At 49.9% G+C, this 13,040-nt stretch overlaps 1 protein-coding gene across 1 annotated transcript in view; it reads right to left on the bottom strand.

The window, feature by feature from the left end:
- SSH1 (slingshot protein phosphatase 1) overlaps positions 1–13,040 on the bottom strand; it is a 60,681-nt gene that overhangs the window by 37,910 nt on the left and 9,731 nt on the right. The window lies entirely within an intron of this gene.

Here is a 13,040-nt window from a genome sequence, read left to right as displayed (position 1 = left end):
AGTAGAATAGGCTGGTTCTACCCCATGATCACTTACGAGGCCAGCTGTTCCTCCTCAGTGTCCCTAGCTTGGGAAGCATCAGAGCCTCCCCCCCTCCACGTGAAGTCGGGGGACTGTATTAACTGGGGCCCTGGAACACTCTGCCTCTGTTCCCCCATGACGACCCGTAACAGGCGTTTACTGTAAAGAACAAGGCTGGAAGCCGCAGGGAAGCCCAAGGAGCACATTATCCCAAGGCTGTGAGGTCACCCTGCGTCCTGTGCATACAGTAAGGGGCTGAGTGGGAGGAAAACCACACGAGATGGCTCTTGGGGGCGGGGTGGGAGGCCGCAGAGCGTGGTCAGTCACAGGACTTATGAAAACAAGACGCAGATATTCTCCGTGACCCGGCTTCCCGTCTTCTGTGCTGAGCTCACTCCGGGCCCAGAGCCTCACACGCCCTGTGTGTGGCTGATGCCATAGCTATTTCCTACGGCCGGGGCTTTGTGTGCTTCTCTGCCAGGCTTCCAAGGGAGACGCACAGTACCCTGATTCATGAGGACCTCAGAGTGCCCCACCGGGGAAGTCCTTTAAGAAATCCCCGTCAGTGATGCTGCACACACTTCACCAGGTGCCCCGGACAAGGAAGGTGAAACCCACAAGCCACCAGCTACGGAAAAACCAGCCTTCTCCCAAGAGATTCTAGCATCCTAAAAAGAGTGACTAAAGTTACGGAAGATCAGACCCAGACAGACAAAGCAGAAACATCTTCCTCCATTTCCTTAAGAAAAATCTTGATGAGGGATAAAAAAAGGTTCGGCCACTGCCCTCTCCACCGCCGGCCTCAACGCTTTTTTATCTCCGCAACACAAATATATTCCCAGACGCTGATTACTGCCATTCGGGGAGCTTTCGTAAGATTAAAGTTTCTGCAAAGCACTGAAGACAAACAAAAACCTCAATCAGCGCTCCTCCAAAAACCCCAAACCCTCAGAATACAAACAGACAGTGTCATCCAGAAACCAACACCCGGGTAGGAAAACAGAAATCAGGGTGGTCACACATACTAATTTGGGCCGGAAACCTCTGAACAGCAAAAGTACCGAGTTGGCCGAAGGAAGATGCAGAAGTCGGTGAAAGAGAGAAAGTTCGCGACTGCCGTGTTCACATCTTTGACAGCCCCTCGAACTTTCCGCAGAGCTCCCGCCATCCACTCCCAGCGGCAAACGGGAAAGGCCAGGAAGAAGCCGACGAGTCCCTCCGTGAGAGCCGTGGAGTGGAGTCCTCCTCGGATGAGGTTCCCACCCAAAGAGCAAATGGCTCTTGTGGAACTCTTGTCTTCCCCTGATATTTTGGCTTAAAAAGGCCCTTGTCCCAGCACATCCCAATGAAAGAGGGCCATTCAAAGGGAGCAAAACAACTGCAGTTCCTCTAATCACTTTACTCCTACGGGCTTTTCTGCAGGCTTCAGGAACCAGCCCCAGGGTGTGCATTAGAAACTGTGAGGGCACACAGCTGGCCACCCAGGAACCGACCCCGAGCCACAGGACCCCCTTCTGGTTAAAATCAACATATTGAAGGATGTCTCTTTCTTTCAAATTGCCACCCATCCACCCAACAGTGGGGCAGCGGCCACAGTTAGCCATTCTGCATTTTTAAAGCACTTTTACATTCTGAAACTTCTTCAGTCATGCTAATAAAAGCTACCTCAGGGACACACCAGGTAGAGGGAACCACGTGTGTGCACACGAGGTACTCTGGGATACAGGCTTTGGGATATGTGTGGTGCCCAGGGCAGGGCAGGCCGCCAGGGTCCCAAAGAGTGATCCCAAAACGCACCTGGCAGACGCTGGCCAGGAGCTGTGCTGTTAGCACGTCTTTCGGCCAGGGAGATAAAGTCGGGATGTGAATAACCGCAGTGCAAGGCAGAATGGGGTACGTACCCCAGGAAAGCAACTCTGCCAGGGCTTACAGGAAGGAAGGGGGTGCACTGAACTGGGGACTTCCGGGACACTTCATAAGGAGGTGGCACTGATCCACAGGTGACGGTGAGGAAACTACCACCTGCCCGGGAACACATACCTTTCTAAGATGGGACTAGACTCAGGACTAGACCCACACCCACTTTCTTAACCCATAGAATGCCATTCTACTCGTCCGGAAAGGAAATCAATCAGAGCTGTGATGCCACCGTCACCTCTGCCCGTGTCTTTCCCGGTGGCTAAATGCAGTGCCGCTGCTTTGGTTCTGCTAAAGCATGTGACACTGACAAGTCAGAATCCTTATCCCGTCTCCAGCTCTTCTTCCCAACATCCGAATGCATTGTGTGTAGGAAAGAAAGAAAAGGACCGATTTTCTGGAAACAGAACTTTAGGACAAGAAGGTTCTGCATCAGAGTTCTTCCACCTGCTGCCTGGGCAACTGGCAGGGGGCCCATAGCATCACCCTGCCCACTGCTGCCACCACACTTACGGGACAGGACACATCCTTTGGTCCTTCTGCACCAAATGGGAGTGTCGAGGAGTTCTGGGACCGGCACAGCCACACTGACCAGGACGGTGTTGTGCTAGGCGGGTTTCTCATCAACAGACTGTCATTTACCAAATATCAACCATGTGGCTGAGACTACACGATGTGCTCAGCTATGCCACATCGTCAGACGCTCGCAGTTCTGTCGGGCAGGTGTTATTTTCTCCATATGCCAAATGAAGGCAGCCAGTCAAAGCTTCTGAAGTAGAAACTCCAGACAGCCGGGGCTATTCCCATGCTAATTCTGATACACATCAAATTGTAAGAAAATAAAAAGCACTAGTCTGGGAAATCTGTATTTTTTGGTTCTAATGTATGTTCTACTATAGATACGGCCTGATAGTCCCTTATAGGGCTCAGCCCCGTATTCCACACACATAATAAATATGTGGCTCTTTGAATGAACGAGCAGAAGCCTATTTTTATCAATAAGGGCAAAAGACAACCATTTTCTTCAAGGACTGGTGATCTGGGTGTGTCCCATGCCACTTAGAAACACAATTTCCTTAAGAACAAAAACAGTTGGTGTAGAAATATCACACTGCAGAATACCACGTGAACACCCCTGATTTTCAGCTGTGGTTATACATATCCAAACCACCTCTGCAACTTCGAGCCCAGGTCTAACCTTAACATTATCCAATTCGGAAGGTCTGTGATGAATCTTGGGAATCAGCTTTTTCCAAAGTTTCAGAGGTGCTCCTGACGCACAGTCAAGGTCAAGAACCCTGGGACTGAATGACAGAAGACACAGAAAACTGGCTTCTCCGTGGGCTTCGTAAAAACACCATACGTATAGCTGCCTGATAAATGTTTTCAGCTGGTAAAAGATAACACCAACAAGAACGCACGGTCCTCTCAGAAGGGCAGTAACTACCAAATACTTGCGGAGTCACGAATGTTCTTGTCTTCCAAAGGAGGCCCTGCGTTAATGCTATGAAATGATGACAGCAATAACGACAACAGACGAGAGCTTTGATAAACTCTGCTGTGGAGGAAACATTCTGGTGAATGTCAACTTATTTGATCTTCACAAAACTCTATGACACAGACCAAGTAGGCATTAGTATCCCGATTTATGCCTAAGGATACAGGGAGTTATTGAACTGGTATGGTTTTAGGGTTTCTGATGCTGTATCTTGCAAAAGATCAGAGAATGTGAGCCTAAAGCATAGGCTCTGTAAAGGGTCCCGAATTGACTGGACTGGCTGAGACACACTGGATTGCTTTCACTTGGACAGAATTCACCCTTGATTGTACTCAGGTCTCATGGTAACTGCTGAGGGGCCTGTGGCTCGTCCCTTGGACTTGATGGTAATTCTAAGAAAAAAAGGAACTAACGTAAAGTTGTCACCCACAGAAAAGATGGGTGCCAACGAGCAGTCCAGAAAGGAGGTTCTGTTAATTCCACTTAGATTAACAAGTATTTATGGGGTGTCTACCGTGCCCCGTCAGTGCTAAGCCCTGGGAATTCAGCAATGAAACACACAGTTCCTGCTCTACAGCAACGTGACAGTCTCGTGCATCTGACAGGCACAGGACGGTCATGTCAATATAACACGGCAAGTTCCACAGCAGGAGAATGTATGGGGTGCTGCAGACACACATACACACAGGGGTCCAGGGAGGTCTCCCTGGAAGAAATGAAACTGAGTGGGGCCTCATAAAGGATCAGTAAACAGAGGGGCTTGGGGAGCAGGAAAGTAAGATTATGGTATACGTACCCTACAGTAAACCAAGGAGGATTTGGTTTCTGTCGTAAAAGGCCCCCTCGTGCATTATTCATAAATGTGAATTTATAAATTCTGCTTTATACATCAGTGCCTTATAAGTTTGGTTAGCATAAATCAGTTTGTTTCTCAGAACTTGCTCATCCCTGAATGAACTCATAAATTCAAGTTTCAGAATGTGCAAAGCTAAGAACTAAACCTCAGGCTTGTGGTTGAGCTGTCAACACAACACATTCTCAGCATCTGAATGCCTGGTATACTATAGGCACTCAGTGCATGCTGTTTTAAACCAGTAAAGAACGGCTTCCATCTACCCAGTACTTTATAGTTTATGGCGAGCTTGTCCCTACATTTTCCCACTTCATTCTTATAATTCCATTCTTCTGATGAAAGACCCAAGACCAGGAGAAGATAAATAACTTGTCTGTGGTCATATGGCTAACAACAGGCAGAACATGATGGAGAGGCTCCACGTTCAGTGCTCTCTCTGCAGAATCCACAGGTCAAGGGCAGGACCATCCAACCTGCCCGAACAGCAGCAGCAGCAGCAGCAGCAGCAGGTAAAGCTGATAAAGACAGACTGATCTCAAAACCACTACTGGTGAGGTTTTAGCCAAGTCAGAACCCCATTCCTCACAAAGTGAAGTTTATAAAGATGTAAAGGAAATGCAAGCTCACTATTTGGAGAGAGATCAGCTAAAGACTGCAGGTGGAATGAAAAATTCTTTCCATGGTTCTCCCACAGGTTCTTCCCTTATTTTGAACTCGTGTTTAAAAGCCACAGAAATCCGGAGTTGCACCAAGGTCTTGTTCTTTTTTTTATTTTGTCCTTCATGGTGCAATCTGGCAGGGCCTCGTTCCAAATGCCATTCTCCCGGGTATAAGAAAACAAGGAACTCTAGGGACACACCTGTCAACGAGAGTTCCCCAAGATGTTCCCCTACACACACAGTGCTGAGGATGGAGAAATTCCAGCTCTGCGGGGCATTACATTAATGCTTAGGGAAAGGGGTCACAGACGAGAAATGCTGGCAGGGCTCATTACAAGTATCTGTGCTGTTGGGGCATGTATTGTTTGGCTAGAAGGCGTAGGCTTCTCTCAGAGAGAAGGAATGTCCAAAATATTCCAGACAGTAAGAGACGTTCTCTGGGCCAGCTACACAGCTCTCCCTCACACCAACGGGTAGGAGCAAGCAGCTCAACTGACCAGCAAGCTTGCAAAAGCAGGAATTTTTTTTCCCTGCATAAATAAGACAGCAAAGGATGTACCTTGACTCTGCTCTGAAAACCTTGGGACAGTTCCCCCTTAGGGACTTCAGGCCTCGTGGAAGATGCCCCAGCGGGTGCCATCTTTCTCCATGCAGCTGGTATACCAGCATCTAAGCCCCCTGAACGGGGGCAGAAGGTATAAAAGCTGCATTGTGCAAGAAATGCTCCGGCAGCGAAGACAACCTAACCAGCCAGAAATAACAGGCGCACGAAGGAAATGTTTTTGAAACAACTAAAAAATTCCAAGAACAGATTATTCCAACTGAGCCAGGTTCTCGGCCCTTTCATTGGTATGCAGCCCCAGCCCATGTTTGTGAGTGAGTCATCAAGTCCCAACTTTTTCAGGGTCCCTCCTTCCCAGTGCCTCAGTCACCATCCCAGTTCGGGCCCTCCTCACCCCCATGAGCCAGGCAACACCCACCCAGCCCGGCCGTGCACCCCAGCTCTGTGCCGGGTACTCAGAATGTCCCTGCAGGGACAGGGCTGACCCAGGGAATGCACACGTTCTCTGTCTGCACTGTCCAATATGGTAGCCACCAGCCATAGGTATCTGCTGATGCTTAAAATGCAGGAAGTGTGACCGATGCACTGAATTTGTCACTTTATTTCATTTTAATTAATTTTAATTAGCCACAGGGGCCTAGCTGCTACAGCATAGGACAGCACAGCTCCAGGAACCATCAGCCCTCGAGAGGCCCCTGCCCTCTAGCTCACTCCGCAGTTTCCTAGCCATGGCTCTCATTACCCTACTTCCCAGCCCCAGAACTTTCAATAATGCGACTTCATCCATAGATTAGAGTCCAAGGTCTTTGTGCTAACTTTCTCGGGCAGCCACAATGAGCCATTATGTCATTAACCTAAATTTCATTCATCTGACATTCCCTGACCTCAAGGGGCTTATAATACAGTTCGAAAAAGTACTTTATAATAAAAACCTTCTGTGTATTACCTCTTGCACTCTTTCTCCCATTCTGCACATTCTCTGCTCTGTCCCTGGCTACACCGCTGTCCTCAAAGACCCTCCGCTCACAGCCTTCTCCCTCCCCCGGTGACCCCACATCGTGCCTGTCTTCAGCGTTCACATCTTCTCCAGGAATTCTTCCCTTGTGGCCTTAGCTGCAAGCCATGGCTCCTCTCTTTCAATGTCTTCTAGCACTTTCTCTCATCTTGCAGGTGAGGATATGAGGCTTAGGGGTTAAGTTGCTTGTTCAATAAATGTAGCACGAATTCAACCAAACGCAGATTGAAAATACAGCCTTCGAGGCAGGTGGAACTTCCTGAAACCGAGGGTTCTGCAGAGCCGACTCTGGGACTTGAGCACCCACAGATTTTGGTATCCTCAGGGGGGGCTGGAGAGGGTCCCCAGAACCAATCCTCACGGATCTGAGCAAAAACTGTACTTAGAAAGTGCTAGGAACCCAAGTTCCCTGCTTTCTAGATCATTTCCCGTGACCCACCTGGCTACTGATGGGTGCTGAAGGCATCTTCCTGCCGGTATATCTGAGCTTCACAATGGGATGCGACACGTAGAATTTTTAAACCTCCCTCTGTGCCTGCCAGATGATAGAGTCAAAGTAAACACTGGCAGACACACCGGCCGAGCTGTCCTCCTCTCCGGTCCCAAAGCATCCTATGACGAGCTCACTCTGGCAATCTCTGTGTCGCAGGAACGCTGGGCACTCACCACACACACGGGACCAACTGGACATCACTGCTGTGAGGGGGTCACAGCCACCTGGGGGTCAGGGCCTCTCGGCAACCAAGGGCTTCGAACGACACAACAGCAGCCAAGCTCCCCACACCACCCCAGCACCTTGAGAGTTAAGGCTGTGACTTCTCTGTCTCAGGACCCATCTCAGTGCCCAGAAGACAGTGGGCACTCAGTAAATACGATGCTAAAAATAAACATTTTGGCTGAGCGCCATGCTAAGCACATTACACACAGTGGCTAATTTCATCCTCAGTGTCCGTCTATGACTGTTACATACATAGACAGGGAAGGAGACTCAGACAGGGCAAGTCACTCGTGCAAGTTCACGGGACCAAGAAGGGGAGAAGCTGGAAGGGGAAAGCAGAGACCTCTGCTCTTAAGTGTTGTATTTCAGCCAAACTGACACCTTGGGAAAACACAGTGTCGAAACAATTCACTTGTTCCCCAACAACTCAGACCTAAAATCACCTATCGAGGCAGACCAGGGCAGGCATCCAAACTGGGGAGGGAGTGTGGTACCCCGAACCGGGGCTCCTGATGTTGAGGAGGGTGCGAAGGGCATCCACGCAGGGAGGGGTGGCAGGAGAGACGGAGACCGCCCACAGGTGGGGGACGGATGAAACACGTACATATTTCAGGGATGAGTTACAAGTATGAGAAGAGAGAAAACTAAAATGAACCCCAAGGTGTTGCACAGGAATTGAGGGTGTCAGTTTGAACTCATGGTTTTCAATGTTTTTTTTTTTTAATTGAAACAGAGTCTTGCTCTATCACCTGGGCTAGAGTGCAGTGGCATCATCATAGCCCGCTGCAACCTCAAACTCCCAGCCTCAAGCGATCCTCCTGCCTCAGCCTCCCGAGTAGCAGGGACTGTAGGTACACACCGCCACACCTGGCTGATTTTTCTATTTTTTGTAGAAACAGGGTCTTGCTATGTTGCTTAGGCTGGTCTTGAACTCCTGATCCTCCCGCCCTGGCCTCCCAAAGTGCTAGGGTTATAGGTATAAGCCATTGTGCCTGGCCAAGAAAAACTTCTTGATGATAGGGAAAAGAATAACTGTACAATAGAGAAATCCAGTAAAACCCACCTTAGTGACCAAAGTGAATGTCACCGTAACAGGACAAAAGGAAATCACAAGCCACCTGATGGGCCTCAACAAGGACACAGAATCCCTCGTGTGCTGTTCCTACCACAGATACACGGCCTGACTCTAATCACATCACACACCACACGGTGGGATGTTCTACAAGATGATGGTCCTGGACACAAGTGTCTGGGACACGACAGACAACAAGAGACTGAGAAATGTCCCACCTGCAGGAGACCCAAGAGACAGGACGACTAAATGCAATGGGCACCCCTGAACTGGACCCTTTCACTACAAAGGACGTCATGGGGACACATGGCGAATCTCGTGTGGGTCTGAGGATTAGACAGTGGGACAGTATCAGGGTTAACGTTCTGCGCGGCTGGCTGTATCGGGGCTCGTGGGACGATGCCCTCGCCTGTACCCCAGGGGCGATGAGCGGCAGGTTGGCCACTTACTCTCAAATGGTGCAGAAAAAAGTTCTTTGCACTGTCTTTGCAACTTTTCTGTAAGTCTGAAATTATTTCAAAATTTAAAAAATGATCATTTAAAAATTCCACTTCATTAGATTTGTGTAAAACACTAATCGTCATTTTTCTTTATGGGTAGGTGATAAAAGCTGAGATCATTCTACTGATCATTGTTATTGGCGTATTTCCTGGCTCTCCTCTTCATTTCTTGGATACTATTTCGCTCATCAACTGAGCTCTCTCCCTGCCTCAGGACCATTTTCCCTCTGTGTTTTCCAGAACAGAAGCGGCCTTGCTCCATGCACACACGGCAGCAGAGAATGATGGCGGGCTCTGCTCTGCTACTTCCTCTTGGTCTCTGTGTGTCCAGATTTGAGGGCCTCTGCCTCACATACACAGCCCTGGCCCATGGAAGACCTAATTTTAGCCTTTTCCTGCTCTGCAACCGCATGTTTGGAACAGCAGGGGTCAACTTGCCCATGCGAGCCTCCCATTGTGAAGGGCACGCGAAGCCAGGATGCCGCAGCCCTGCAGGATGTGACTCAGCATCCTGTTCTCAGTGTTTGGGGCGGCCAGTAGCTTTGGCACCAAGCACTGCTGCTGACTTCACCTCCAAAGACTACAAACACCCGGGTTAGTTGGTGAGATGGGCATGGAGCCTCGGTTCTCCCCGTGGGCTGCAGGGCCAGAGCTGAGACAACCTTCTTGTCCGTCCATCATGCTGGGTCCCCTTACGAACACCCACAGGCACCTATCAGGAAGAGTTCTTCAGAGGAACTGACCTGCCGGTATTTTAAGGACACCATGAATCAAGAAATTCATCTTGTTTCCCTCTTAGCTTTGACTACTAGGAAGCTCAAAGTCAGACTTGTGGCCAAACTCTAATAACTGTACCAACGTTATGCCACGCATTCCATGTCCAAACCTTCCCCAGACTTCAATTTATCCTCTATTCTCTCCATGTTCCAATTTTCTCACTAATGCTAAACTCTATTGTTCCCTATGAATTTTACAAGCCGCTTCAAATCCCTTTTGGAAGGAGCTATGGTAGATACAGAAGATACATTACCCCCAGGGTGGAGGTGGTAAGGACTCTTACTCAACACAGAATCCCCAGCATTGAGCACAGAACCCATTTATAGGCACTGAACACACATTGGCTGAATTGATAAATAAAGCAAACAACTAAATAAAAACCAGCTCCATGACCAGGCTGCTCAACAAGAGATACTTCTCCCTCCCACCCCAACGTGGTGGGGCCTGCCCAGGCCCTGGGGTGCAGGTTCCTCAGGGAGCCCTCTTGCTGCAGGGGCAGCTGACAGTTCAGCGGCCTCAACTCCAGACCTAAAGATCCAGACTCCCGCCTGCAACAGACACGGCACAGCCCAGGCGGGCCTGGGCATGCGGGAAGTGACAAGTGATTTCCAGAGGTGGCAGCCAGCCTGGCTCTCTCCAGACCACGCCAATGGTCCCCTCCCTGGTGGGAATTCTGACCGGGCCCAGATTTGGGGAAACATTGAAACATGCTTTGAAAACTCCTGGCAAGCACGTGCCAGGCCCCGACTGGGAATGACTTCTGGGGGCACAGGGGTCGCCCCCCTCCACGCCCCCGCAGGGAGAGACCAGGCACATCCTAACACGGGACCTCCTGACAGCCTTCTCTGAAATAAAGTCTTTTAAAAAATAGCTTCGAAAGTAACCATGCAAGGGAAAACAAGAGAAAAGAAAAGAAATAAATAAAATCTGTAAATACAAAGGTGCACAAGAATGACATTTCCTAGATAGAAGCCTGGTACAAGTGTCAGCGGAACTTGGAGAGAAACAGGCCAAGCTCTGGGCTTTTCTTTTCCCCTTAGGTGTCACTTGGTTAACCATGGTCTTTCGTGGTGAAATTGCCTCAAGTCTGATCATGGAGGGGAAGAGGGGTGGCAGGAGGGGCTCTCATGAATCACCACCAATGACAATCACGGTTACGGAGAGTCAGGCGTGGGCCAGACCCCTCTCTAAACCTCACAAGGGCCCCGGGAGTGGGGTGGGTTTTCCCTCAGTTTCGAGGAGGCAGGTGGCTGGCCCGGGGCCACAGTCACACAAGCAAGTGGCCCGGCCTGTGACCCAATCCAGAGGCCTGCTCTCTCTGCGTGACCTCTGTCACTAACGCCCAGTCTCTGGGGACACAGTACCATTCCACCTCCACTCTCTCATCAGCACGCCACCCCACGCCGCCAAGCAGGAGTTCCCACCCCGGCCCCATCACCCAGCTCGCCTTGAAAGTGGCCGCTCCTTATTTTGGTTAATCCTTTTTGATTAATCCCGGTTTCTCATTTTCAGCCTTCTCTGAAGCAGAACGACTCGTGCGGACGTCCTCCTCATCTTGGGAAGTTTCTAGTAACTCATCCAGATCCAGTGATCTGACCACAGCACAACATGTGCCAAAGATGGCTCTAAAGGCGGAGTCTCGTCTGTCTACACGGCAGGCAGCGTGCCTGTGGCCCTGCTCCCGAGGGTGGGGCGCGGCCAGCTACCCGCTCCCTGAGGGGGAGGTGGGTCCCAGCAAGGGTCAGTGCTCTCCACCCCTGCATTAAACCATAACCCCGACACGGCCAGACACACCCCACAGATGCGCAGCCTCGCTCTCCCGGTGGGAACAAACCTCTCGACAGCCTGTTACAAATGGACAGCAAACGATCAGAAGCGCCATATAAACACAGAACTCGACTGGTGGGTCTGAGGCCTCTCTCACATTTGGAAACCTTAATGTAATCTTGTCCTTTCACTTTACACAGGAGGAAACAGAGGCCCAGAGAGGTGAAGTCACGTGCCTAACGTTGCACAGCAGACGATACAGCTCAAGACAGAGCTTAGGGTTGCTGACTCCCTCTCAAGCTCTGTGCCATTTACCATGACAATTACAGGCACCACCGTCACCCCCCGAGCAGAGCTCGCATGCGCACACGCTCCCTTGGTGTGCTAAGCGTGTCAGAAGAATGAGCCCAGGGCCCCGTGGCATTCTTCTCAAGTCTAAGTACTGGCATTTTGAAAGTTTAATGAAAACTACCAGACTCTGAGCAAAAATTCACTTTCAGTTAACCTTAATAAGTTTAATTAAGTTCCAAACAAATCAAATTAACTCTTCACCTCTCTGTCCTCATTTGTCTCCACTCTAGGATGAGTTTTCTAATTAAAAACGTATAGATACATGTTGAAGGCAAATTCTGATTTTAAAGTCAAATGTTCCAACGAACTGTAGAAATGATACAATACCCAAGTTAAACAGAAAGGAACAGCCAAAGAGTATGATGGTTCCAGAATTTTAAATATGTGCCCCAGTATTTAAAATTGGGTGTCGATGGGAGGCCGCCACCTAAAAGCCACAGCGGGGGGGGGGGGGAGGAAGAGACAAGCTGAACACAAATTTGCATGTCTGCTGTGAGAGAGTCGGGCAGAAAGGCGGAAGCGCAAGTTCTTGAGTCAGAGAGACTTGCGTTCAAACCTTGGCTCTCCAAACTATTATAGTTCCTTAAAATGAGGAGACTCCCCAAATTGCAGGCTCGTCAGGATGACAAAATGAGATCAAAGACGGGCACGAAGTTCCAAGCCCAGAGCTGCACCCAGCAGAAGCTGACCGTGTTAGTCCCCGGATACCCAGGTGGTGGCAGGTGAGGGTGACACACGACAACTCCTGCTTTAGGCAGAGCTCGGAGAGGTGACAGGACTCACCCAAAGCACACAGTGCACGGTGGTGCCGCTAAGGGCTCAAGCAGGAAGAACGGATCCAAAGCCGTGGTTCTTCCGGATAATTCCACTCTGCCTCCTGGTGAGACAGGGGTCTTGGCTCTACCGCTTACTACTGTACGAAACCAGGCCGCTGACATCTCTGAGGCTTAGCCTTCTCCTCCAGAGAAAGAGCATTCACATGGTGCCTTCCTTATGGGATTTTTGCATAGATCAAATGCACACAAGGCACCTAACGGAGTGGGGCATGAGTCAAGCATTTGTTCCAGGTCATCTCCGCCGTCCCTGCTTTATTTTTTCACCTTGTTGGACACACTACTCTTGTGCTTGTTTATCTTACTGTCTTGTATCCCCCAACAGAATGTGAGCTGCAAAGGCAGGGATTTTGTTTTGTCCCCTGCTGTGTTCCCAGCTCCTGGAACAGTGCTTGGCACACAGTAGGAGCTTAGGAAACGTCTGCTGAGTGCATGGCTCACAGGCAAACGGATGAGGACAGAGGGCTACTGAGACTGATCTATCAGCACCTGTACCA

The sequence above is a fragment of the Lemur catta genome, chromosome 21 (assembly GCF_020740605.2).
Source record: "Lemur catta isolate mLemCat1 chromosome 21, mLemCat1.pri, whole genome shotgun sequence".
NCBI lineage: Eukaryota > Metazoa > Chordata > Mammalia > Primates > Lemuridae > Lemur > Lemur catta.
This window is presented reverse-complemented; position numbering and strand designations above follow the sequence as displayed.